Here is a 25,441-nt window from a genome sequence, read left to right as displayed (position 1 = left end):
TGTCCCACAAGTTCTAACCATTTTAACAGCTTATAATATTCATCTCTGCCTCCTCATCTCAAAATACTACCAAAGCCTGCTCTTACTTTTATCTTTATGCTCTCTGGTATAAAATGTGCCTCTGAGGAGAGAGTAAAGACTAGCATTTAGATAGTCCCCAAAATAAAGGTTTTTATTGCTCATTTAATAATGTCTGAAAAATGTTGTCTCATTTTATGCCTAGTTTTTTAGTTGCATCAGAAGGGCATATCTGGTTATTCTATCAAGGCCACAAGCAGACCAGTTTTATTTACTTATGGCAAAAAAAAAAAAAAAAAAACTATAATAGTAAAGGGATTGTTTTTCTCCCACTTAAAGCCCTAAATAAGGAAAAAAAAAATCTCTGTAATTTAATAATATTTAGAAATACATTTTGTTCATTTGCTATTTGTTTCCTTCAATTTTTATGATAATTTTGAGAAGGAAAGTATAAATAGTTATAAAGATAATACTAGCATTATCAAAAAAGGCATGTATACAGATATAAATGATATTGCTTAAAATTTCTTAAATTACACCAGTTGGGCCCTATTTTAAAAACACTTTAAGCAAATCATTCAGGAAATTTGACTCAAATCTCTCTTTTTTATTATATGAAAATAAAACACTTAAAACAACAACAACAACAAAAATGTTAATTAGCCTATGAGGTATAGTCTACCTGCAAGTACTCCTCCTGCTAAAGTTTTTCCCTCACTTGAACTGAAATCAATCTCTTTATGTGTTCCATCATTTCTATGTCCATTTTTGTGGCCTTAAAAACTGATACCTAATTTTTCATTCATCGATTAGCCTTTCAAATACTTCAAGATGTTTTTAAGAGGTCACATCTTAGTGTTTTACCCATTATTTATGCCATAATATTCTAGTTTACCTCTGTTTTATTTACTTTTCAGTTTGTGCTTAAATTCTCAGAAATGGAGTCTGCAAAATTGACTTCAAAAATTCAGTAACTTGTTATAAGTACATTACTGTGTTCCAGAAATACTAACTAATTCTGCTTGGCTGGGAATATATCCTGCATAAAGTGGAGTAATAAGAAATGAATCTAGAAATTATGTTGAGGGAAGCTCTAGAAATTATATCCATTCTTTTCAAGTTACCTATTATTTTGTGTCTAATAAGAAATTCTGTTTGCTTTAAACAGGATTTTTTTATGATTACAGACACAATTTGGAATAACTACTTTGACAGTAGTAAGTAATTTGGATTAAAAAGTTTAGAGAAGGCACTTAAAAATGCTGAAGGAAGAAAGGTAGGCAGTTCAATTATGAGATTCATGTAATTATATTAGTCAAAAACAGGTTCTGAACTACATTGATAGTGGAAATATAAATTACATGCCAATGGAAACATGAAAGGGGATATCAACAATAGGCAATTACTTGACTGAGAGTAAAAAGTGATGTAAAATAAAAAATAATTTTGTATTTTGAGGGTTTTAAAAAAAATACCATTAAGAGAAAAGATAAATCAGAATAGGACTGGGTATAAAGACGAAGGAGGATGACAATTATAATTATAGCAACAACCAGCATATCATCATTAATATGCCTCAGATACAGTTCTAAGTGCTTTATAAATACTAACTCACCTAAGTTTTACATTTTTCTAGGAGATAAGTACTATTACTATCTCTATTTTATAGATGAGGGAGCTGAAGCACATGATTTAAAAAATATTTGAAAGTTCACTCAGGTTATAAACCATAAAGCAGAATTTTAAACCCATTTTGTTTCATGCAAAAGTTTGTATTTTTAACGCACTCTACCACACTGCCTTTATATGACTAGTTGAATTTATTGGTCAAAGAGTTCCAAAAATAATTAATTTTAAAAAATATATTCAAAGCCTCTAATAAAATTACTATCGTCAGATTATAAAATTATGTTTAGATATAGAGATGGCACAGTAAAGGGCAGAAATGGTATGGACCTAAGAGAAGCAGAAGATAATAAAACGAGGTGCAAGAATACACAGAAGAACTATACAGATAAGATTTTCATGACACAGATAACCAAAATGGTATGATCAATAACCTAGAACCAGATATCCTGGAATGCGAAGTCCAGTGGGTCTTAGGAAGAATCACTATGAACAAAGCTAGTGGAGGTGATGGAATTCCAGTTGAACTATTTCAAATCCTAAAAGATGATGCTGTGAAAGTGTTGCACACAATATGCCAGCAAATTTGGAAACTGCAGCAATGGCCACAGGACTGGAAAAGGTCAGTGTTCATTCCAATCCCAAAGCAAGGCAAGGCCAAAGAATGTTCAAAATACTGCACAATTGCACTCATGTCACATATTAGCAACATAATTCACAAAATTCTCCAAGCCAGGCTTCAACAGTACATGAACCATGAGCTTCCAAACGTTCAAGGTGGATTTAGAAAAGGCAGAGGAACCAGAGATCAAATTGCCTCCTGTCCATAACCAACTCCTATAGCTTACTCAAACTCATGTTCATTGAGTTGGTGATGCCATCCAATCATCTCATCCTCTGTCATCCCCTTCTCTGCCCACCCTCAATCATTCCCAGCACCAGGGTCTTTTCAAATGAGTCAGTTATTCACATCAGGTGGGCAAAGTACTGGAGTTTCAGCTTCAGCATTATTCCTTCCAAACAAATCCCAGGGCTGATCTCCTTCAGAATGGACTGGTTGGATCTCCTTGCAGTCCAAGGGACTCTCAAGGGTCTTATCCAACACCAAAGTTCAAAAGCACCAATTCTTCGGCACTCAACTTTCTTTATAGTCCAACTCTCACATCCATACCTGACTAGTGGAAAAACCATAGCTTTGACTAGATGGAACTTTGTTGGCAAAGTAAGGTCTCTGCTTTTTAATATGCTGTCTAGGTTGGTCATAATTTTTCTCCGAAGAAGCAAGCATCTTTTAGTTTCATGGCTATAGTCACCATCTTCAGGGATTTTGGAGCCCCCAAAAACAAATTTCTCAGTGTTTCCATTGTTTCCCCATGTACTTGCCATGAAATGATGGGACCATATGCAATGATCTTCGTTTTTAGAATACTGAGTTTTAAGCCAACTTTTTCACTCTCCTCTTTCACTTTCATCACGAGGCTCTTGAGATCTTCTTCACTTTCTGCCCTAAGTGTGGTGTCATTGGCATGTCTGAGGTTATTGATATTTCTCCTGGAAATGTTGATTCCAGCTTGTGTTTCATCCAGCTGTGCATTTTCCATGATATACTCTGCATATAAGTTAAATAAGTAGGGTGACAAGATACAGCCTTGACATACTTCTTTCCCAGTTTAGAACCATTCCATTTTTCCATGTACAGTTCTAACTGTTGCTTCCAAACCTGAATACAGATTTCTCAAGAGGCAGGTAAGGTGGCCTGGTATTCCCATCTCTTGAAGAAATTTCCAGAATTTGTTATGATCCTCACAGTCAAAGGCTTTGTCATAGTCAATAAGGCAGATGTTTTTCTGTAACTCTCTAGCTTTTTCGATGATCTAACAGATGTTGGAAGTTTGATCTCTGGCTCCTCTGCCTTTTCTGAATCCAGCTTGAACATCTGGAAGTTCATGGTTCATGTACTGTTGAAGCCTGGCTTGGAGAATTTTGAGCATTACTTTACTAGTGTGTGAGATGAGTGCAATTGTGCAGTAGTTTGAACATTCTTTGGCATTTCCTTTCTTAGGGATTGGAATGAAAATTGACCTTTTCCAGTCCTGTGGCCACTGCTGAGTTTCCAAAATTTGCTGGCAAATTGAGTGCAGCACTTTTACAACATAATCTTTTAGCATTTGTAATAGTTTAAGTGGAATCCCATCACCTCCACTAGCTTTATTTGTAGTGATGATTCCTAAGGCCCACTTGACTTCACATGCTCAGATGTCTGGCTCTAGGTGAGTGATCATACTATCGTGATTAGCTGGGTCACTAGCAGAATTTTTTTTTGTATAGTTCTATGTATTCTTGCCACCTCTTCTTTATATCTTTCTGTCCTTTATTGTGCCTATCTTTGCATGAAATGTTCCCTTGGTATCTCTAATTTTCTTGAAGGGATTTCATGAATATCATGGTATCTGGCCCGATCACTTCATGGCAAATAGATGCGGAAACAGTGGGAATAGTGAGAGACTTTATATATATATATATATATATATATATATATATATATATATATATCAGACCAGATCAGATCAGTCACTCAGTTGTGTCCGACTCTTTGCGACCCCATGAATCGCAGCATGCCAGGCCTCTGTCCATCACCAACTCCCAGAGTTCACTCAGACTCACGTCCATCGAGTCAGTGATGCCATCCAGCCATCTCATCCTCTGTCGTCCCCTTCTCCTCCTGCCCCCAATCCCTCCCAGCATCAGAGTCTTCCAATGAGTCAACTCTTCCCATGAGGTAGCCAAAGTACTGGAGTTTCAGCTTTAGCATCATTCCTTCCAAAGAAATCCCAGGGCTGATCTCCTTCAGAATGGACTGGTTGGATCACTGCAGATGGTGACTGCAGCCATAAAATTAAAAGATGCTTGCTCTTTGGAAGAACAAAGCAGACAGCATACTAAAAAGCAAAGACATTATTTTGCCAACAAAGGTTGGTCTAGTCAAAGCTATGGTTTTTCCAGTAGTCATATATGCATACGAGAGTTAGAGTGTAAAGAAAGCTGAGCACGGAAAAATTGATGCTTTTGAACTCTGGTGTTGGATAAGACCCTTGAGAGTCCCTTGGACAACAAGGAGATCCAACCAGCCCATCCTAAAGCAAATCAATCCTGAATATTCCTTGGAAGGACTGATGCTGAAACTCTAATACTTTGGCCACCTGATGTGAAGAACTGACTCATTGGAAAAGACCCTGATGTTGGGAAAATTTGAAGGCAGGAGGAGAAGGAGATTACAGAGGATGAGATGGTTGGATGGCATCACTGACTCGATGGACATGAGTTTGAGTAATCTCTGGGAGTTGGTGATGGACAGGGAGGCCTGGCATGCTGCAGTCGATGGGGTTACAAAGAGTCATACACGACTGAGCTACTGACTGAACTGAATAGTATATATTTAGATGAATATTTTCTGTATATTAGGATGCATTGTCTGGCTCATATATAAGTATATTTGAACAAGGTTAGTAGGTAGGGTAAAACCTCTTTAATCGTGTAAGCTAAATAGCATAAGGGTTATATGGGAAAAAATAAAATTTTCCTCATTCCAAGCAAATCAGTAAATTATTTCTTCTTTTTTTTTTTTTAACTTATCCACAAGATATTCAACCTATTTATTAGGTATATTTTTCAGTTTCTTTTTTTTTACCAAGTAACCTAAAAATATAATGCCAAATGATGACTGCTGCTGCTGCTGCTAAGTCACTTCAGTCGTGTCTGATTCTGTGCGACCCCATAGACGGCAGCCCACCACGCTCCTCTGTCCCTGGGATTCTCCAGGCAAGAACACTGGAGTGGGTTGCCATTTCCTTCTCCAATGCATGAAAGTGAAAAGTGAAAGTGAAGTTGTTCAGTCATGTCCGACTCTTAGCGACCCCATGGACTGCAGCCTACCAGGCTCCTCTGTCCATGGGATTTTCCAGGCAAGAGTACTGGAGTGGGTTGCCATTGCCTTCTCCAAATGATGACTAGTATTTTTCAACTACCTGAGCTACTGAAGTGAGAGCTGTCTTGGTAGAAGAAGAAAAATAATTAGAGGAAATATGTTCCAGAGCAGAAAAATAGCTCATTAGCTATAATCAATGTTACTGCAGTAATATCTGCAGTTTGTCTCATAGTCTGTTTTAGACCTGTCAGCCCCAAATATCTATGAAATGAAGTACAGAATATTCTATAAGAAACAAACAATTATATATTTGAATGAATAAGCTAACTACAAATCAAACCACTCATTATTTTTGAATTGAAGGAAAGATAAGAGAGGAAAGGGCTAAATAATGTTAATAATTCCCTCTAAATGTATAGATATATGATCAAAATTATCCACACATTGACTACCTAATTAGCTAAACTTCAACCTTCAATTCATTTTCTCAGTAGTGTGTCTTAAGTGTATTGCATTTATTTTCTCATTTTATATCTAATATCAATAGTCACAGTAAATGAGGTATGAATAATTAGGAGTTTGTCACTGACACATGATATGAGTAAAATGATTTCATCCAGATGAGAACCAATAGCAAGTTAGCAATGTAATATAGTCATTAATTATTTTTCTTTAAACTCTCTCTTCACTGGTTCATTACACATATGAAAATGAAAGTGAAAGTGTTAGTCACTCAGTCATGTCCAACTCTTTGTGACCCCATGGACTGTAGCCTACCAGGCTCCTCTGTCCCTGGGATCCTCCAGGCAAGAATCCTAGAGTGAGTTGCCATTCCCTTCTCCAGGGCATCTTCCTGACCCAGGGATCAAACCTAGGTCTCCTACATTGTAGACAGATTATTTACTGTCTGAGCCATCAGAGAAGCCCCACTATACATATATGCTCAAACATTTTTTTCTTCTTAAAACATATATACATATAAGTATGCAGCAAAGCATGTGCACTCAACATGTGTAGATGCAGAGGTCCATACCTAATATAATTTTGATTTCCTTTACAACCTACCTTCTGGAATCTCTTGTCTTAATCTTTATTTTATCTAGCTCCCCATTAGGACTTGTGCTCATCTTCTCCTGCGAGAACACCAAAATCACAACTAGATGTTGAACAATCATCAACAGGAGTGTGTTAGAACCCACCAAAAAAAGATATCCCACATCCAAGTTCAAAGGACAAGCCCCAATCAGACAATAAGACTGGCACAATCATGTTAAAATCAAATCCCATACATGCCTGGTGGGTAACCCACAAACTGGAGAACAATAATACCAAAGAAGCCCAGCTACTGTTGTGAAGGTTCTAGGCCCCACATCAGTCTTTCAAACTTGGGGTCTAGCAAAGGGCTGGAAGTCCCCAGGGAATCTGACTTTGAAGGACAGCAAGATTTGATTATAGAACTTACACAAGACTGAGGGAAACAGAAACTCTTGGTGTTAGTCGCTCAGTCATGTTCAACTCTTTGCGACTCCATGGACTATAGCCTGCCAGGCTTCTCTGGAAATCAGAGCCTGTCAGGCTACAGTCCATGGGGTCACAAAGACTCAGACATGACTGAGCCACTAACACCAAGAGAGCACAAATAAAGCCTTGTGTTCAACAGGACACAGAAGAAAGGAGTGGTGACCCCACAAGAGACTTTGGTAGACATGCCTGTGAGTGGTTGAGGGTCTCCTGCTGGAGTGTGCATCAGTAGTAGCCTGCCATGGGGACGGGGCACTGGCAGCAGAAGCTTGGCAGGCACATGCTGTCATAAGTCCTCTTTTGAGTGAAGTGAAAGTCTCTCAGTCATGTCTGACTCTTTGCGACCTCATAGACTATACAGTCCATGGAATTCTCCAGGCCAGAATATTGGAGTGAATAGCCTTTCCCTTCTCCAGGGCATCTCCCAACTCAGGTATCAAACCTAGGTCACTGGCATCTCAGGCGGATTCTTTACCAGCTGAGCCAGTTAGCCAATAGCTTTACCATAGAGCCTGTAGACTCCAGAACTGGGTCACTTCAGGCCAAACAAATAACAGGGAAGGACAATAGCCCCACCTATCAGCAGATAATTGGATTAAAGATTTATTGACCGTTGTCCTGACACCTGAGCAAGACCCAGGTTTCCCCACAGTCAGTCCATCCCAAGCCCCTTATCCTCATCTATCAGAAGGCAGACAGAAGAAGTAAGAATTACAGTTCTTCAGATTCTGGAATAAAATCCACAATCACAGAAAGCTAAGCAAACCTATTATATAGATCACAGCCTTGTGTAACTCAACAAACCTATGAGTCATTCCATGCTGGGACACCCAACACACAAGTCAGTGTGTAGAGTTCTGACAAAATATGGTCCACTGGAGAAGAGAATGGCAAACAACTCCAATATTCTTGTCTCAAGAACCCATGAAGAGTATGAAAAGGCTAAAAGATATGACACTGGAAGATGAGCCCCCCAGGTTGGTAAGTATCCAATATGCTACTGGGGAAAAGCAGAGAAATAGCTCCCAAAAGATTGAAGAGCCTGGGCCAAAGTGTAAATGATGCTCAGTTGTGACTATGCCTGGTGGTGAAATCAAAGTCTGATGTTGTAAAGAAAAATATTGCATAAGAACCTTGAATGTTAGGCCCATGTTTTTGTTGTCCAGTCACTAAGTGTGTCTGACTCTACAACACCATGGACTACAGCACATCAGGCTTCCCTTTCCTTCACTATCTCCCGAAGTTTTCTAAAACTCATGTTCATTGTGTTGGTGATGTCATCCAAGAATCATAGTAAATTGGAAATGGTCAAGCAGGAGATGGCAAGTGAGACCACCAATATTTTAGGAATCAGTGAATTAAAATGGACAGGAATGAGAAAATTTAATTCAGATAACCATTACATCTACTGAAAAGTAAAAGTGAAAGTCCCTCAGTTGTATCTGACTCTTTGCGACCCCATGGACTATAAAGTCCATGGAATTCTCCAGGCCAGAATACTGGAGTTGGTAGCCATTCCCTTCTCCAGGGAATCTTCCCAATCCAGTGATCAAACCCAGGTCTCCAACACTGCAGGCAGATTCTTTACTAGCTGAGCCACCAGGGAAACCCAAGTATACTGGAGTGGGTAGCCAATCCCTTCCCCAGCAGATATTCCTGACTCAGGAATCAAACTGGGGTCTCTTTCATTGCAGGTGGATTCCTTATCAGCTGAGCTACTTGGGAAGCCCATTATATCTACTACTGTGGGCAAGAATGTCTTGGAAGAAATGGAATAACCCTAAAAGTAGCCAAAAACAGAGTTTGAAATTCAGTACTTGAGTGCAATCTCAAAAATGACAAAATGATCTCAACTTGTTTCCAAGGCAAACCATTCAATATCATGAAATCCATATCTAAGTCCCTAACATTAATGTCAAAGAAGCTGAACAGTTCTTTGAAGACCTTCAAGACTTTCTAGAACTAACACCAAAAAAATTATGCCCATTTCATCACAGGGAACTAGAATTCAAAAGTAGGAAGTCAAAAGATACCTGGAATTACAAGCAGGTTTGGCCTTGGAGTACAAAATGATGCAGGGCAAAGGCTAACAGAGTTTTGCCAAGAGATAACACTGATCATAGCAAACATCTTCTTCCAACAACACAAGAGACAACTCTACACATGGATACAACTAGATGGTAAATACTAAAATCAGACTGATTACATTTTTGGGAAACCAAAGATTTAGAACTCTATAAAGTCAGCAAAAACAAGACCTGGAACTGACTGTGACTCAGATCATGAGCTCCTTATTACAAAATTAAACATTAAAATGAAGAAAGTAGGGAACACCACTAGGCAATTCAGGTATGACTTAAATAATATCCCTTATGATTAGACAGTGGAAGGGACAAATAGATTCAAGGAATTAGATATGGTATACAGAGGGCTTGAAGAATTATGGATGGAGGTTCATAACATTGTACAGGAAGCAGTGACCAAAACCATCCCCCCTAAAATAAATCCAACAAGGCAAAATGGTTGTCTGAGAAGGCCTTACAAATAGCTAAGAAGAGAAATGGAAGGCAAAGGAAAAAGGGAAAGACATACCCAACTTAATGCAGAGTTTAAGAAAATAGCAAGGAGATAAGAAAGCCTTTTTAAGTGAACAATGCAAAGAAACAGAGGAAAACAATAGAATGAAAAATACCAGAGATCTCTACAAGACAACTGGAGATACCTAGGGAATATTTCATGCAAGGATGGGCACAATAAAGGACAGAAACAGCAAGAACCTAACAAAAGCAGATGAAATTATAACAAGGTGCCAAGAAAACACAGAAGAACTATACAAAAAGGTCTTAATGACCCAGATAACCACGATGGTATGGACACTCACCTAGAGCCAGATATTTGGGAGTGTGAAGTCAGGTGGGCCTTAGGAAGCATTACTAGGAACAAAGCTAATAGAGGTAATGGAATTCCAGCTGAGCTATTTCAGATCCTAAAAGATGAAGTTGTTAAAGTCCTGCATTCGGTATGTCAGCAAATTGGTAAAACTCAGCAGTGGCCACAGGACTGGAAAAGGCCAGTTTTCATTCCAATCCCAAAGAAAGTAATGCCAGAGATTGTTCAAGTTACCATACAATTGCATTCATTTCATGTGCCAGCAATATAATTCTCAAAATCCTTCAAGCTAGGCTTCAACAGTATGTCAACTGAGAACTTCCATATGTTCAAGCTGGATTTAGGAAAAGCAGAGGAACCAGAGATCAAATTGCTAATATCCATTGTATCAGAGAGAAAGCAAGAGAATTCCAGAAAAACATTCACTTCTGTTTCATTGACTATGCTAAAGCCTTTGACTGTGGAGATCAAAACAAACTGGACCACTTTTCAAGAGATGGGAATACCAGACCACCTTATCTGCCTTCTGAGAAACCTGTATGCAGGATGAGAAGCAGCAGTTAGAACCATGTCTGGTTCAAAATAGTAAAGGAGTACATCAAGACTGTATATTGTCAGCCTACTCATTTAACTTCTATTCAGAGTACATCATGCAAAAATGCTGGCCTGGATGAATCACAAGTTGGAATCAAGATTGCTGGGAGAAATATCCACAATTGCAGATATGCAGATGGCACCACTCTAATGGCAGAAAGAGAACAGGAACTAAAGAGTCTGTTGAGGTCAGTGAAAGAGGACAGTGAAAAAGCTGGCTTAAAACTCAACATTCAAAAAACTTAAGATCAGAGCATATGGTCCCATCACTTTATGAAAAATAGATGGAGGAACAGTGGAAACATTGACAGACTTTGTTGTCTTGGGATCAAAAATCACTGCAGATGGTAACTGAAGCCATGAAATTAAAAGATGCTTGGTCCTTGAAAGAAAAGTTATGACAAACCTAGACAGTATATTAAAAACCAGAGACATCACTTGGCCAACAAAGGTCCATATAGTTGAAGCTATAGTTTTTCCAGCAGTCATGTATGGATTTGAGAGTTGGACCATAACGAAGATTGAGCACCAAAGAATTGATGCTTTCAAATTGTGGTGCTGAAGAAGACTCTTGAGAGTCCCCTGGACATCAAAGAGATCAAACTAGTGAATCCTAAAGAAAATCAACCCTGAATACTCATTGGAAATACTTATGATGAAGCTGAAGATCCAATAGTTTGGCCACCTGATATGAAGAACCGACTCATTGGAAAAGACTTTAATGCTGCAAAAGATTGAGTGCAGGAGGAGAAGGGGGCAACAAAGTATAAGATTGTTGGATGGTACCACTGAGTCAATGGGCATGAGTTTGAGCAAACTCTGAGAGACAGTGAAGGACAACAAAGCCTGGAGTGATGCAGTCTGTGGGCTCTTAAAGACCTGGACAGGATTTAGTGACTGGAAAACAATGGCAACTCATTTTATATTTCTATACAGTAGTGTGCTGGCTGTCTCATATTAGTGCTCCAGAGACAGTTCTTAAATTTTCATAAATATTTTGAACTAAGCACAGCAGTATTAACATTTCCTTGTGGGAGACATTAACCATAACTGTTTTAAAAAATCTTGAATGATAATTACATACAACACTTGCTTAGACCACTGAGAACAAAAATATAAGACCCTTAGAATAAGAACCTTCTAGTATCCCTCACTACATTACAAGTTTTCTCATCACAAGGATTATTTCTATCTTTTTCACTACTGTATTCACAGTGTTTGACTTACATTTGCTCAAAAATATTTTAAATGCAATACAAATGAGGAGAGTGAGGCAGGCAATAGACAGGACTACTAATAAGAAGTGAAGTTAAAAAGAAAAGAAAGGGTAAATAAAGTTGCTTCCATTTTTTTTTTCCTAAGTTTTGATCAGTTTGTCTCTGATAATAACTGCTGCAGCACAATTCAAGTCAACATTTATCCTATGACTACAAACTCAGGGTATCACATGATTTTTTTATCTTTTACTTTATATTTGGGACAAAAAGTTTATTAAAATTTAGGATGATGATAAATATAATCTCAGTTAATATTTGAAACTTAGCTCTTTTTTTAACAACTGAAGAAAAGAAAAACAAATTACTTGTACTGTAAATGTAGGTAATTTCTGAACTGAGATAAGCATGTTGGATTAGAGCCAGAAACATTAAGCAATAGTACATAGCATATAGCAATTTCGAGGGTAAAGTGCCATACTGATTTCCAAGTTTTTAAGAATGAAGTAAGAATGTTATAGTTGCATTATATAGATGAATTCCAATGTCTCACAGTAAGTAAATAGAAAGTACAGGCATATGTGGGAGAGAGCACAGGTTTATTTCCATACCACTGCAATAAAGCCAATCCTGCAATAAAGTGAGTCACATGAATTGCTTCATTTCCCAGTGCCTATAAACTTTACATTTATATGATATTGTAGTCTAAGTGTGCAACAGCATTATGCCCCAAAATAATGCTCATACCTTAATTTAAAAATACTTTACTGCTAAAAATTTCCAAATATCACCTAAACCCTCGTGAGTCATAATTCTTTTGCTGGTAGAGGATCCTACTTCAGTGTTGCTGGCTACTGACTGATCATGGTGGTAGCTGCTGAAAGGCTGGGGTTTCTGAGGCAATTTCTAAGAATCAAGCAGCAATAAAGTTTGCCACATTGCTTGACTCTTTCATTAGAGATATCTCTGTAGCATACAATGCTATTTGATATTATTTTACATAAAGTAGAACTTTCAAAGTTGGAGTCAGTTCTCTCAAACTCTGCTCCTTTTTTACCAACTAGGTTTATGTAATATTCTAAACCTTTTGTTGTCATTTCAACAACCTTCACAGAATTTTGATCAAGAGCATCCATCTCAAGAAAACACTTTCCTTATCTGTAAGCAATTCTTCATCCATTAAAGTTTTATCATGAGATAGGAGCAATTCAAGCATATCTTCAGCTTCTACTTCTAACTTTAGCTTCCTTGTTATTTTCACCACAAATGTAGTTACTTCCTCCATTAAAGTCTTGAACCATTCAAAGTCATCCACGAGGGTTAAAATCAGCTTCTTCCAAACTCCTGTTAATATTGATATTTGATCTCTTCCCATGAATCATAAATATGCTGAATCATGTTTAAAATGGAAAATCCTTTCCAGAAGGTTTCCAATGGAATTTTCCCAAGTCCACCAGAGAAGTCACTATTGATAGCAGTTATAGCCTAAGTAACTATAACTTCCCTGGTAGTTCACCTGGTAAAGAATCCACCTGAGTTGGGAAGATGCCCTGGAGAAGGGAACGGCAATTCCCTCTAGTATTCCTGCTTGGGGAATTCCATGGATAGAGGAATCTGGCGGGCTACAGTCCATAGGGTCGTACAGAATCAGACATGACTGAGCAACTTTCATTTGACTTCACAGCCTTTCAGAATATATTTCTTAAAATAATAAGACATGAAAGTCAAAATTACTTCTGAACGCACAGGCTGCAAAGTGGATGCTGCGTTTGAGATCAGTTCAGTTCAGTTCAGTTCAGTCTCTCAGACGTGTCCGACTCTGTGACCTCTAGGATTGCAGCATGCCAGGCTTCCCTGTGCATCACCAACTCCCGGAGCTTGCTCAAACTAATGTTCATTGAGTCAGTAATGCCATCCAACCATCCCATCCTCTGTTGTCCCCTTCTCCTTCTGCCGTCAATCTTGCCCAGTATCAGGGTCTTTTCTAATGAATAAGTTCTTCCCATCAGGTGGCCAAAATATTGGACTTTCAACTATAGCATCAGTCCTCCCAAGGAATATTCAGGACTAATTTCCTTTAGGATGGACTGGTTGGATCTCTTTGCAGTCCAAGGGACTCTCAAGACTCTCCAACACCACAGTTCAAAAGCATCAATTCTTTGGTGCTCAGCTTTCTTTATAGTCCAACTCTCACTTTGACTTAGATGGACCTTTGTCAGTAAAGTAATATCTCTGCTTTTTAATATGCTGTCTAGGTTGGTCATAACTTTTCTTCCGAGGAGCAACCATCTTTTAGTTTCGTGGCTTCAGTCACCATCTGCGGTGATATGACTACAGGATACTTTGAATTACACAGAATGATAAGAAAAAATAAGAAACTTTAAATCCCTATTCTTCCATTTCTAGGAACCTAATTTGCATTAACTACTGTTATTTTGTTCTTTGTTTCTCCCTATCTACTTACTGCTTATCTATTTCTCAACCAGACCCAGGGCTTCCCAAGAGACTCAGTGGTAAAGAATTCTCCTGACAATACAGGAGACACAGAAAACTTTGGTCAGGAGATCTCCTGGAATAGGAAATGGCAACTCACCCCAGTGTTCTTGCCTGGAGAAGTTCATGGACAAAGGATCTTGGTGGGCCACAGTCCATAGGATTTCAAAGAATTGGACACATCTGAGAAACTGAGCACAGCACAAAACAATACAACAAGTATGTCTTATAAATTGAATTAATAGTAGACAGTGGCCATACATCTCCTAGAAAAGAACATAGGCAAAACATTCTCTGACATAAATCACACAGATGTTTTCTTAGGCCAATTTCCCAAGGCAATAGAAATTAAAAAATAAATAAATAAACTAATGGGTTTGAAACAAACTTACAAACTTTTAGATAGCAAAGGAAACCATAAACTAAACAAAAAGACAACACACAGAATGGGAAAAAAATATTTGCAAATGATATGACTGACAAAAGTCATATGATATGATTGCAAATGAAATGACTGACAAGATTCAAATGTTATGACATTTCCCATAATATACAAACAGACTATACAACTTAGCAACAAAAAATAATAAAAACCTCAATTCCAAAATGGGCAGAATATCTAAATAGATATTTTTCCAAAGAATAAATATGGATGGTCAATAGACACAAGAGAAGAGGCTCAACATCACTAATTATTAGACAGATGCAAATCAAAACTACAATGAGGTACAACCTCAGAGCAGTTAGAATGGCCATTATCAAAAAATCTACAAATAATGCTGGGGAGTGTGTGAAGAAAAGGGAACCCGCCTACACTGTTGGTGGGAATGTTAGTTGGTGCAGTCACCATGAAAGACAGTACAGAGATTCCTCAGAAAATTAAAAACAGAACTACCGTATGATCCAGCAATACTACTCCTGGACATATATTGAGACAAATCTGTAATTCAAAAAGATACATACACCTCTATATTCATAGAAGCACTAATCACAAGAGCTAAGGCATTGAAACAATCTAAATGTCCACTGACAGATGAATGGATAAAGAACATGTGGTATATATATACAATAGAATTCTACTCAGACATAAAAAGAAAATAATGTCATTTGCTGCAACACTGATACAAGTAGAGATTATCTTACTAAGTATGTCAGAAAGACAAATATTACATGATATGACTTACATATGAAACCTAAAATATGATACAAGTGAGCCTATCTATGAAACAGAAACACAGGCACAGAGAACAAAATGTAGGTTGTGGAGTGGGAGGTAGCTGAGGGAGGGATGCAGTGGGAGCTTGGGGTTAGTAGATATAACCTTTTATATACAGAATTGATAAACAATAAGGTCCTATTGTCTATTGTCTAGCACAGAAAACTATATTCAATACCCTTTGGTAAACTTTGTCTATTGTCTAGCACAGAAAACTATATTCAATACCCTTTGGTAAACTTTTATATATAGAATTGATAAACAATAAGGTCCTATATCCTATTGTCTAACACAGAAAACTATATTCAATACCCTTTGATAAACTAATTGAAAATAATACGTTATACATTTATATATATATGTGTGTGTGTGTGAGTGTGTGCATGTGTATATACATATGTGAATACATGAATCACCTTGCTGTAGAGCAGAAATTAATGCAATATTGTAAATCAACTACCAGATCAGATCAGATCAGACGCTCAGTCGTGTACGACTCTTTGCGACCCCATGAATCGCATCACGCCAGGCCTACCTGTCCATCAACAACACCCGGAGTTCACTCACACTCACGCCCATCGAGTCAGTGATGCCATCCAGCCATCTCATCCTCTGTCGTCCCCTTCTCCTCCTGCCCCCAAACCCTGCCAGCATCAGAGTCTTTTCCAATGAGTCAACACTTCGCACGAGGTGGCCAAAGTACTGGAGTTTCAGCTTTAGCATCATTCCTTCCAAAGAAATCCCAGGGCTGATCTCTATCAGAATGGACTGATTGGATCTCCTTGCAGCCCAAGGGACTCTCAAGAGTCTTCTCCAACAACACAGTTCAAAAGCATCAATTCTTCGGTGCTCATCCTTCTTCACAGTCCAACTCTCACATCCATACATGACCACAGGAAAAACAATAGCCTTGACTAGACGAACCTTTGTTGGCAAAGTAATGTCTCTGCTCTTGAATATGCTATCTAGGTGGGTCATAACTTTTCTTCCAAGGAGTAAGCGTCTTTTAATTTCATGGCTGCAGTCACCATCTGCAGTGATTTTGGAGCCCCAAAAAATCAAGTCTGACACTGTTTCCACTGTTTCCCCATCTATTTCCGTTGAAGTGATGGGACCGGATGCCATGATCTTCATTTTCTGAATGTTGAGCTTTAAAACAACTTTTTCACTCTCCACTTTCACTTTCATCAAGAGGCTTTTGAGTTCCTCTCCACTTTCTGCCATAAGGGTGGTGTCATCTGCATATCTGAGGTTATTGATATTTCTCCCAGCAATCTTGATTCCAGCTTGGGATTCATCCAGCCCAGCTTTTGTCATGATATACTCTGCATAGCAGTTAAATAAGCAGGATAACAATATACAGCCTTGATGTACTCCTTTTCCTATTTGGAACCAGTCTGTTGTTCTATGTCCAGTTCTAACTGTTGCTTCCTGACCTGCATACAAATTTCTCAAGAGGCAGATCAGGTGGTCCCATATTCCTATCACTTTCAGAATTTTCCACAGTTTATTGAGATCCACACAATCAAAGGCTTTGGCATAGTCAATAAAGCAGAAATAGATGTTTTTCTGGAACTCTCTTGCTTTTTCCATGATCCAGAAGATGTTGGCAATTTGATCTCTGGTTCCTCTTCCTTTTCTAAAACCAGCTTGAACATCAGGAAGTTCATGGTTCACATATTGCTGAAGCCTGGCTTTGAGAATTTTGAGCATTACTTTACTAGCGTGTGAGATGAGTGCAATTGTGTGGTAGTGTGAGCATTCTTTGGCATTGCCTTTCTTTGGGATTGGAATGAAAACTGACCTTTTCCAGTCCTGTGGCCACTGCTGAGTTTCCAAATTTTCTGGCATATGGAGTGCAACACTTTCACAGCATCATCTTTCAGGATTTGGAATAGCTCAACTGGAATTCCATCACCTCCACTAGCTTTGTTCATAGTGATGCTTTCTAAGGCCCACTTGACTTCACATTCCAGGATGTCTGGCTCTAGGTCAATGATCACACCATCGTGATTATCTGGGTCGTGAAGATCTTTTTTGTACAGTTCTTTGTGTATTCTTGCCATATCTTCTTAATATCTTCTGCTTCTGTTACGTCTATACCATATCTGTCCTTTATTGAGCTCATCTTTGCATGAAATGTTCCTTTGGTATCTCTGATTTTCTTGAAGAGATCCCTAGTCTTTCCCATTCTGTTGTTTTCCTCTATTTCTTTGCATTGATTGCTGAAGAAGGCTTTCTTATCTCTTCTTGCTATTCTTTGGAACTCTGCATTCAGATGTTTATATCTTTCCTTTTCTCCTTTGCTTTTTGCTTCTCTTCTTTTCACAGCTATTTTTAAGGCCTCCCCAGAGAGCCATTTTGCTTTTTTGCATTTCTTTTCCATCGGGATGGTCTTGATCCCTGTCTCCTCTGCAATGTCACAAACCTCAGTCCATAGTTCATCAGGCACTCTATCTATCAGATCCAGGCCCTTAAATCTATTTCTCACTTCCACTGTATAATCATAAGGGATTTGATTTAGGTCATACCTGAGTGGTCTAGTAGTTTTCCCTACTTTCTTCATTTAAGTCTGAATTTGGCAATAAGGAGTTCATGATCTGAGCCACAGTCAGCTCCTGGTCTTGTTTTTGCTGACTATATAGAGCTTCTCCATCTTTGGCTGCAAAGAATATAATCAATCCAATTATGGTGTTGACCATCTGTTGATATCCATGTATAGTCTTCTCTTGTGTTGTTGGAAGAGGGTGTTTGTTATGACCAGTGCCTTTTCTTGGTAAAACTCTATTAGTCTTTGCCCTGCTTCATCTGTATTCCAAGGCCAAATTTGCCTGTTACTCCAGGTGTTTCTTGACTTCCTACTTTTGCATTCCAGTCCCCTCTAATGAAAAGGACATCTTTTTTGGGTGTTAGTTCTAAAATGTGGTCCACTGGAGAAGGGAATGGCAAACCACTTCAGCAATCTTGCCTTTAGAACCCCATGAACAGTATGAAAAGGCAAAATGATAGGATACTGAAAGAGGAACTCCCCAAGTCAGTAGGTGCCCAATATGCTACTGGAGATCAGTGGAGAAATAACTCCAGAAAGAATGAAGGGATGGAGCCAAAGCAAAAAGAATACCCAGCTGTGGATGTGACTGGCAATAGAAGCAAGGTCCGATGCTGTAAAGAGCAATATTGCATAGGAACCTGGAATGTCAGCTCCATGAATCAAGGTAAATTGAAAGTGGTCAAACAAGAGATGGCAAGAGTGAATGTCGACATTCTAGGAATCAGCGAACTGAAATGGACTGGAATGGGTGAATTTAACTCAGATGACCATTATATCTACTACTGCGGGCAGGAATCCCTCAGAAGAAATGGAGTAGCCATCATGGTCAACAAAAGAGTCCGAAATGCAGTACTTGGATGCAATCTCAAAAACGACAGAATGATCTCTGTTCGTTTCCAAGGCAAACCATTCAATATCACAGTAATCCAAGTCTATTCTCCAACCAGTAATGCTGAAGAAGCTGAAGTTGAACAGTTCTATGACGACCTACAAGACCTTTTAGAACTAACACTACCCTCACCCCCCCCAAAAAAAATCAACTATACTTATTAGTAAAAAAAAAAAAAAAAAAAACTTAAATGTTCTTAACAAAGAGTCATGATGGTAAACTGGCTATCAGTTTCCTCATTTTACTCTCTAAAAGAATCTCAAGTCTGGGGAGATGGGAATGGGCCATCCTGAAAATGCATCTCTCCAGACACAATGTTCTGGAACCAGAGGGGTTGAGGAAGTGAGGAAGATGACATAATTCTGGCCAGTGAAGTATAGCAGAGTATGTTGGGGATTTCTGTAAAATAACTAAATTTTTGTCAAAAAATGGCAAAGATAGGTATTGCCATTTTTAAATCTTGTCTTAAACATGGGTATGAGACTAAACCTGCAGTAGACATTTTTAATATAGGTAAATATGTATTGAAAATGTATAGTAACTAAATTGATAAAAAGTAGATGGTGCTAGTGGTAAAGAACCTGTCTGCTAATGCAGGAGACATAAGAGTTGCAGGTTCAATTCTTGGGTCAGAAAGATCCCCTGGAGGAGGCCATGGCAACCAACACCAGTATTCTTGCCTGGAGAATCCCATGAACAGAGGAGTTTGGCAGGGTACAGTTCATAAGGTCTCAGAATTGGACACAACTGAAGCAACTTAGCAAGCATGGACACAAACACTAAGTAAGATAACTTAAGGAAAATAATGAAATGCTATGAAATATCTAAATCACATATATAAGAATGTTTATTGGCAAGTAAATTATCACAAACCCTGCCAAAGTTTTAAATGGTATATAAAATATTCACAAAGACAGTACTATTTTGTAAATACATAGAGATGAAAGACTAAATTGTAAGGAATCTGGTATTCCCTGGCCATTGGAATAGAAATGGAGAGATAGAAACTGTCTATACCAAATATAGTCAACAATGAGGTTGTATTCTCAGTTATAGTACTTAGAACAGTGATAAAGCCAACCAAAAAGTAATTAGTGAGTTAATATTGACATGTATCACTTGGGTTTTCTGTTTGTCTGCAGAAATAATACCTTCTATGTAAAGAAAACTTGGAAATAAAAATAAAATCATGAAAAAACATCTTTAATAATTATGTCACCATTTTTTCCAAACAATTCAAAATCAAATGGCTTAAAACAATTTATCATCATTTTGTTTCAGGGTTTGTGGTCAAGAATATGCATGGAGTTTAGAGGCTTATCTCAATTTATCAGTATCTGAGGTCTCTGCTGAGATGATTTGAATAACTGGGACTGAAACAGCTAGAGCTGGTGGAAACTTTCTATCACTTTGTCTCTGTCTTTCACCTTACTTCCCTTCAAGGCCTCTCCATGTTTACCATGAAGTGAAATAAAAGTCACTCAGTTATGTCCAACTCTCTTTAATCCCATGGGCTATACAGTCCAAGCAATTTTCCAGGCCAGAATACTGGAGTGGGTAGCCGTTCCCTTCTCCAGGGGATCTTTCCAACCCTGAGCCACCAGGGAAGCCCATGTTTATCATAGGCTTTTAAAAATCTTGCACACAGAATGTCCTGACTTCTCAAATGAAAGTTGGTGCTCCAAGAAAAAGGAAACAGGAACTGAAAATCTCAAAGGTTAGGTCCCAAACTGGCAAGCATAGGTTCTGTCATGCTCCAAGCCTAGACTCAAGGGGATGGAATATAGTTTGCATCTTTCAACAGAAGGGATGGCAAAGAAGTTGTGGCCATTTTAAATCTGTCACACTATTTATGTATGAATCTGTTTATGTGATTAAGTGGTCAGATATATTTCTATTAAAAATGAAGCACTATAGCTTAGGGGAAAATGTTTTCTCTTTTTTTTTTTATTTAAATGTATTTATTTTAATTGGAGGCTAATTGTTTTAAAATATTGTATTGGTTTTGCCATACAGCAACATGAATCTGCCACAGGTGTACACATGCTCCCCATCTTGAACCCCCTCCCACACCCCTCCCCGTACCATCCCTCTGGATCATCCCAGTGCACAAAACCCAAGCATCCCGTATTCTGCATCGAACCTGGACTGGCGATTCATTTCTTATATGATATTATACATGTTTAAATGCCATTCTCCCAAATCATCCCACCCTCTTCCTCTCCCACAGAGTGCAAAAGACTGTTCTATACATCTGTGTCTCTTTTGCTGTCTCGCATACAGGGTTATCGTTACCATCTTTCTAAATTCCATGTATATGCATTAGTATACTGTATTGTTTTTTTTCTTTCTGGCTTACTTCACTCTGTATAATAGGCTCCAGTTTCATCCACCTCATTAGAACTGATTCAAATGTATTCTTTTTAATGGCTGAGTAATACTCCATTGTGTATATGTACCACTGCTTTCTTATCCATTCATCTGCTGATGGACATCTAGGTTGCTTCCATGTCCTAGCTATTATAAACAATGCTGCGATGGACATTGGGGTACATGTGTCTCTTTCAATTCTGGTTTCCTCGGGGTGTATGCCCAGCAGTGGGATTGCTGGATCATAAGGCAGTTTTATTTCCAGTTTTTTAAGGAATCTCCACACTGTTCTCCATAGTGGCTGTATTAATTTGCATTCCCACCAACAGTGTAAGAGGGTTGCCTTTTCTCCACACCCTCTCCAGCATTTATTGCTTGTAGACTTTGGGTAGCAGCCATTCTGACTGGTGTGAAATGGTACCTCATAGTGGTTTTGATTTGCATTTCTCTGATAATGAGTGATGTTGAACATTTTTTCATGTGTTTGTTAGCCATCTATATGTCTTCTTTGGAGAAATGTCTATTTGGTTCTTTGGTCCATTTTTTGATTGGGTCATTTAGTTTTCTGGAATTGAGCTGTAGGAGTTGCTTGTATATTTTTGAGATTAATTCTTTGTCATTTGCTTCATTAGCTCTTGTTTTCTCCCATTCTGAAGGCTGTCTTTTCACCTTGCTTATAGTTTCCTTGTTGTGCAGAAGCTTTTCATTTTAATTAGGTCCTATTTGTTTATTCTTGCTTTTATTTTCAATATTCTGGGAGGTGTGACATAGAGGATCCTGCTGTGATTTATGTCAGAGAGTGTTTTGCCTATGTTCCCCTCTAGGAGTTTTATAGTTTCTGGTCTTACTTTTAGATCTTTAATCCATTTTGAGTTTATTTTTATGTGTGGTGTTACAAAGTGTTCTAGTTTCATTCTTTTACAAGTGGTTGATCAGTTTTCTGAACACAATTTGTTAAAGAGATTGTCTTTTCTCCATTGTATATTCTTGCCTCCTTTGTCAAAGATAAGGTGTCCATATGTGCATGGATTTATCTCTGGGCTTTCTATTTTGTTCCATTAATCCATATTTCTGTCTTTGTGCCAGTACCATACTGTCTTGATGACTTTGGCTTTGTAGTAGAGCCTGAGGTCAGGCAGGTTGATTCCTCCAGTTCCATTCTTCTTTCTAAAGACTGCTTTGGCTATTCGAGGTTTTTTGTATTTCCATACAAATTGTGAAATTATTTGCTCTAGCTCTGTAAAAAAATACCACTGGGTGCTTGATAGGGATTACATTGAATCTATAGATTGTTTTGGGTAGTATACTCATTTTCACTATATTGATTCTTCCGATCCATGAACATGGTACATTTCTCCATCTATTAGTGTCCTCTTTGATTTCTCTTATCAGTGTTTTATAGTTTTCTATATATAGGTTTTAGTTTCTTTAGGTAGCTATATTCCAAAGTATTTTATTCTTTTCATTGCAGTGGTGAATGGAATTGTTTCCTTAATTTCTCTTTCTATTTTCTCTTTATTAGTGTATAGGAATGCAAGGGATTTCTGTGTGTTGATTTTATATCCTGCAACTTTACTATATTCATTGATTAGCTCTAGTAATTTTCTGGTGGAGTCTTCAGGGTTTTCTATGTAGAGGATCATGTCATCTGCAAACAGTGAGAGTTTTCCTTCTTCTTTTCCAATTTGGATTCCTTTTATTTCTTTTTCTGCTCTGATTGCTGTGGCCAAAACTTCCAAAACGATGTTGAATAGTTGTGGTGAGAGTGGGCTCCCTTGTCTTGTTCCTGACTTTAGGGGAAATGCTTTCAATTTTTCACCATGGAGGATAATGTTTGCTGTGGGTTTGTCATATATAGCTTTTATTATGTTGAGGTATTAAGCAACTTAGCAGCAGCAGCAGCAGCATGCTCCTTCTTTTCCTGCTTTCTGGAGAGTTTTTGTTATAAATGGATGTTGAATTTTGTCAAAGGCTTTCTCTGCATCTATTGAGATAATCATATGATAAAATTTTTAAAACAAAAAATGAAACATACAATAAATTATCAGATTGATAGAGAAGACCAAGAAAACTGGGCAAATATATTCTCTATTTTAACATTAAAAATTCAGTTGGTTTCCAAGAGAGGCTAGACATGGGGTCCAACTATGTTCTCTCTCTCACTAGCATTCTTTCATTTGTTCAAATGACCATGGGTCAACTTGAGTGGAAAGAGTATGTCATATGACAGTATCTATATAACAATGCTGTAACTTGGAATAAAGGGCCTGGTTAGCCAACCAGAGTCATATAACCAGCCCTGTGGATGGACAGATGAGGCCATGCAATATCATTTCCAACTTCTTTAGGTAAAAGAAGTATATTTCTTAAAAGGATACATTAGACATTCGTTTCTACAAAAGTTTGTGTTCACTAACTTTAAAAGGAATATAGATAAAGATATCATAATAAGATTATTAGTAATATAAGAAAAAATGTATACCGTCTGTAATACATCTGTTTTGTGTTTGAATTATTTGTGCTCTGAATTAATACCTGCAAGTAATAGCTTTTTTATATAAGAAAATTAATAGTAGTTATTACAGTTTAAATAGCAATAACTTGGACTTGAAAATATGCTAGGAAAATATATCTCAAGATTCTATATTATGTAATGATTTTTAAAATGCCATTATAATTAATTAATCATGCACAAAGAATTAAATCATAAAGACAGATGATAGTAGAGGGCAAGGCACATATTTCCCCATCTGAGCATTACTCAGGAGGCTGGCACACACACTGAATTTTCTCTATGTCAGATTTGAAACAGTCTCCAGAAAAAGTCAAAATACTCACTATCAATTTTCTATTATCACCAACATCAAGCTCAGGAAAGATAATTGTTAAAATGGGTGTCTTTGGATAGAAAGACACTTGCTGGGATATAGATAGTCTCAATATTTCCTGTAGAGGGATAACTGGAAAGTCCAAGGGTAGATCAAGCTTCTGAGACCAGTCCAACCAGCATTTGTCCTATATTCACTACTTTTTACATCAAGGGGACCTATATGGTAGAGGATTTCCAGAAATATCTTTCAAATGAAGGGAGGTCAGGAAATAAAATGTAGCATGCCTGAATTTGTCCTCATAATCTCTATACATGAGTATCCATTTTAAGAATGATAGCTGTGATCAAACTCAGATTTAGGGATACTAGTGAGGGTCAAAAGTAAAGCTTTTGCAGATTGTATGTGTTAAGACACTGTTGAGAAGAAGATGACTAAATTGTTAGAATAAAAGGGAGTAAAAATGCAGTTCTAGGTGTAGAAGATAAAACAGTACAACTGATAGAATGTGTCATATATATATATATATATGTGTGTGTGTGTGTGTGTGTGTATACACACACACACACACACACACACACACACACACACACAATTACCCAAGGAAAATAACCTTTGTTATTCAAATGAATGCTTTTCAAACTGTGCTGCCAGAGCCCAGAGCATTTCAGATATTGAGAAGATAAAAGAAGAAGGTGCTAAGTGATTTGGATTTCTCACAGATAATACAATACATGCATGCCAAGTCTCTTCTGTCAGGTCTGACTCTTTGTGACTCCATAGATCACAGCCCACGAGGCTCATCTGTCCATGGAATTCTTCAGGCAAGAACACTGGTGTGGGTTGCCATTTCCTTCTCCACAGATAATACAAAGTCCACAGCAAATCTATCCACATCATAATATATTTTGTTTTTTTTATTAACATATAATCGTACGTTGGTCAAGAAGCAATAGTTAGATCCAGATATGTAACAACAAACTGATTTCAAATTGGGAAAGAAGTATGACAAGGATGCATTTGTCACTCTGCTTTTTTAACTAATATACAGAGTACAACACATGAAAGGCTGGACTGGATGAATCACAAGCTGGAGTCAAGATTGCTTGGAGAAATATCAATAACTTCAGATATGCAGATTATATCATTTTAATGTTAGAAAGTAAAGAGGAACTAAAGAAGCTCTAGATAAGGATGAAGGAGAAGAGTGAAAAAGTTGGCTTGAAGGTTAACATTTAAAAAAAAAAAAAGAAACTAAGATCATGTTATCCAGCCCCATCACTTCATGCCAAATAGAAGGCAAAAAA

Source organism: Bos mutus, chromosome 6, assembly GCF_027580195.1.
Source record: "Bos mutus isolate GX-2022 chromosome 6, NWIPB_WYAK_1.1, whole genome shotgun sequence".
Lineage (NCBI taxonomy): Eukaryota > Metazoa > Chordata > Mammalia > Artiodactyla > Bovidae > Bos > Bos mutus.
The sequence above is the reverse complement of the archived record's forward strand: the minus strand, read 5'-3'. Positions refer to the sequence as shown.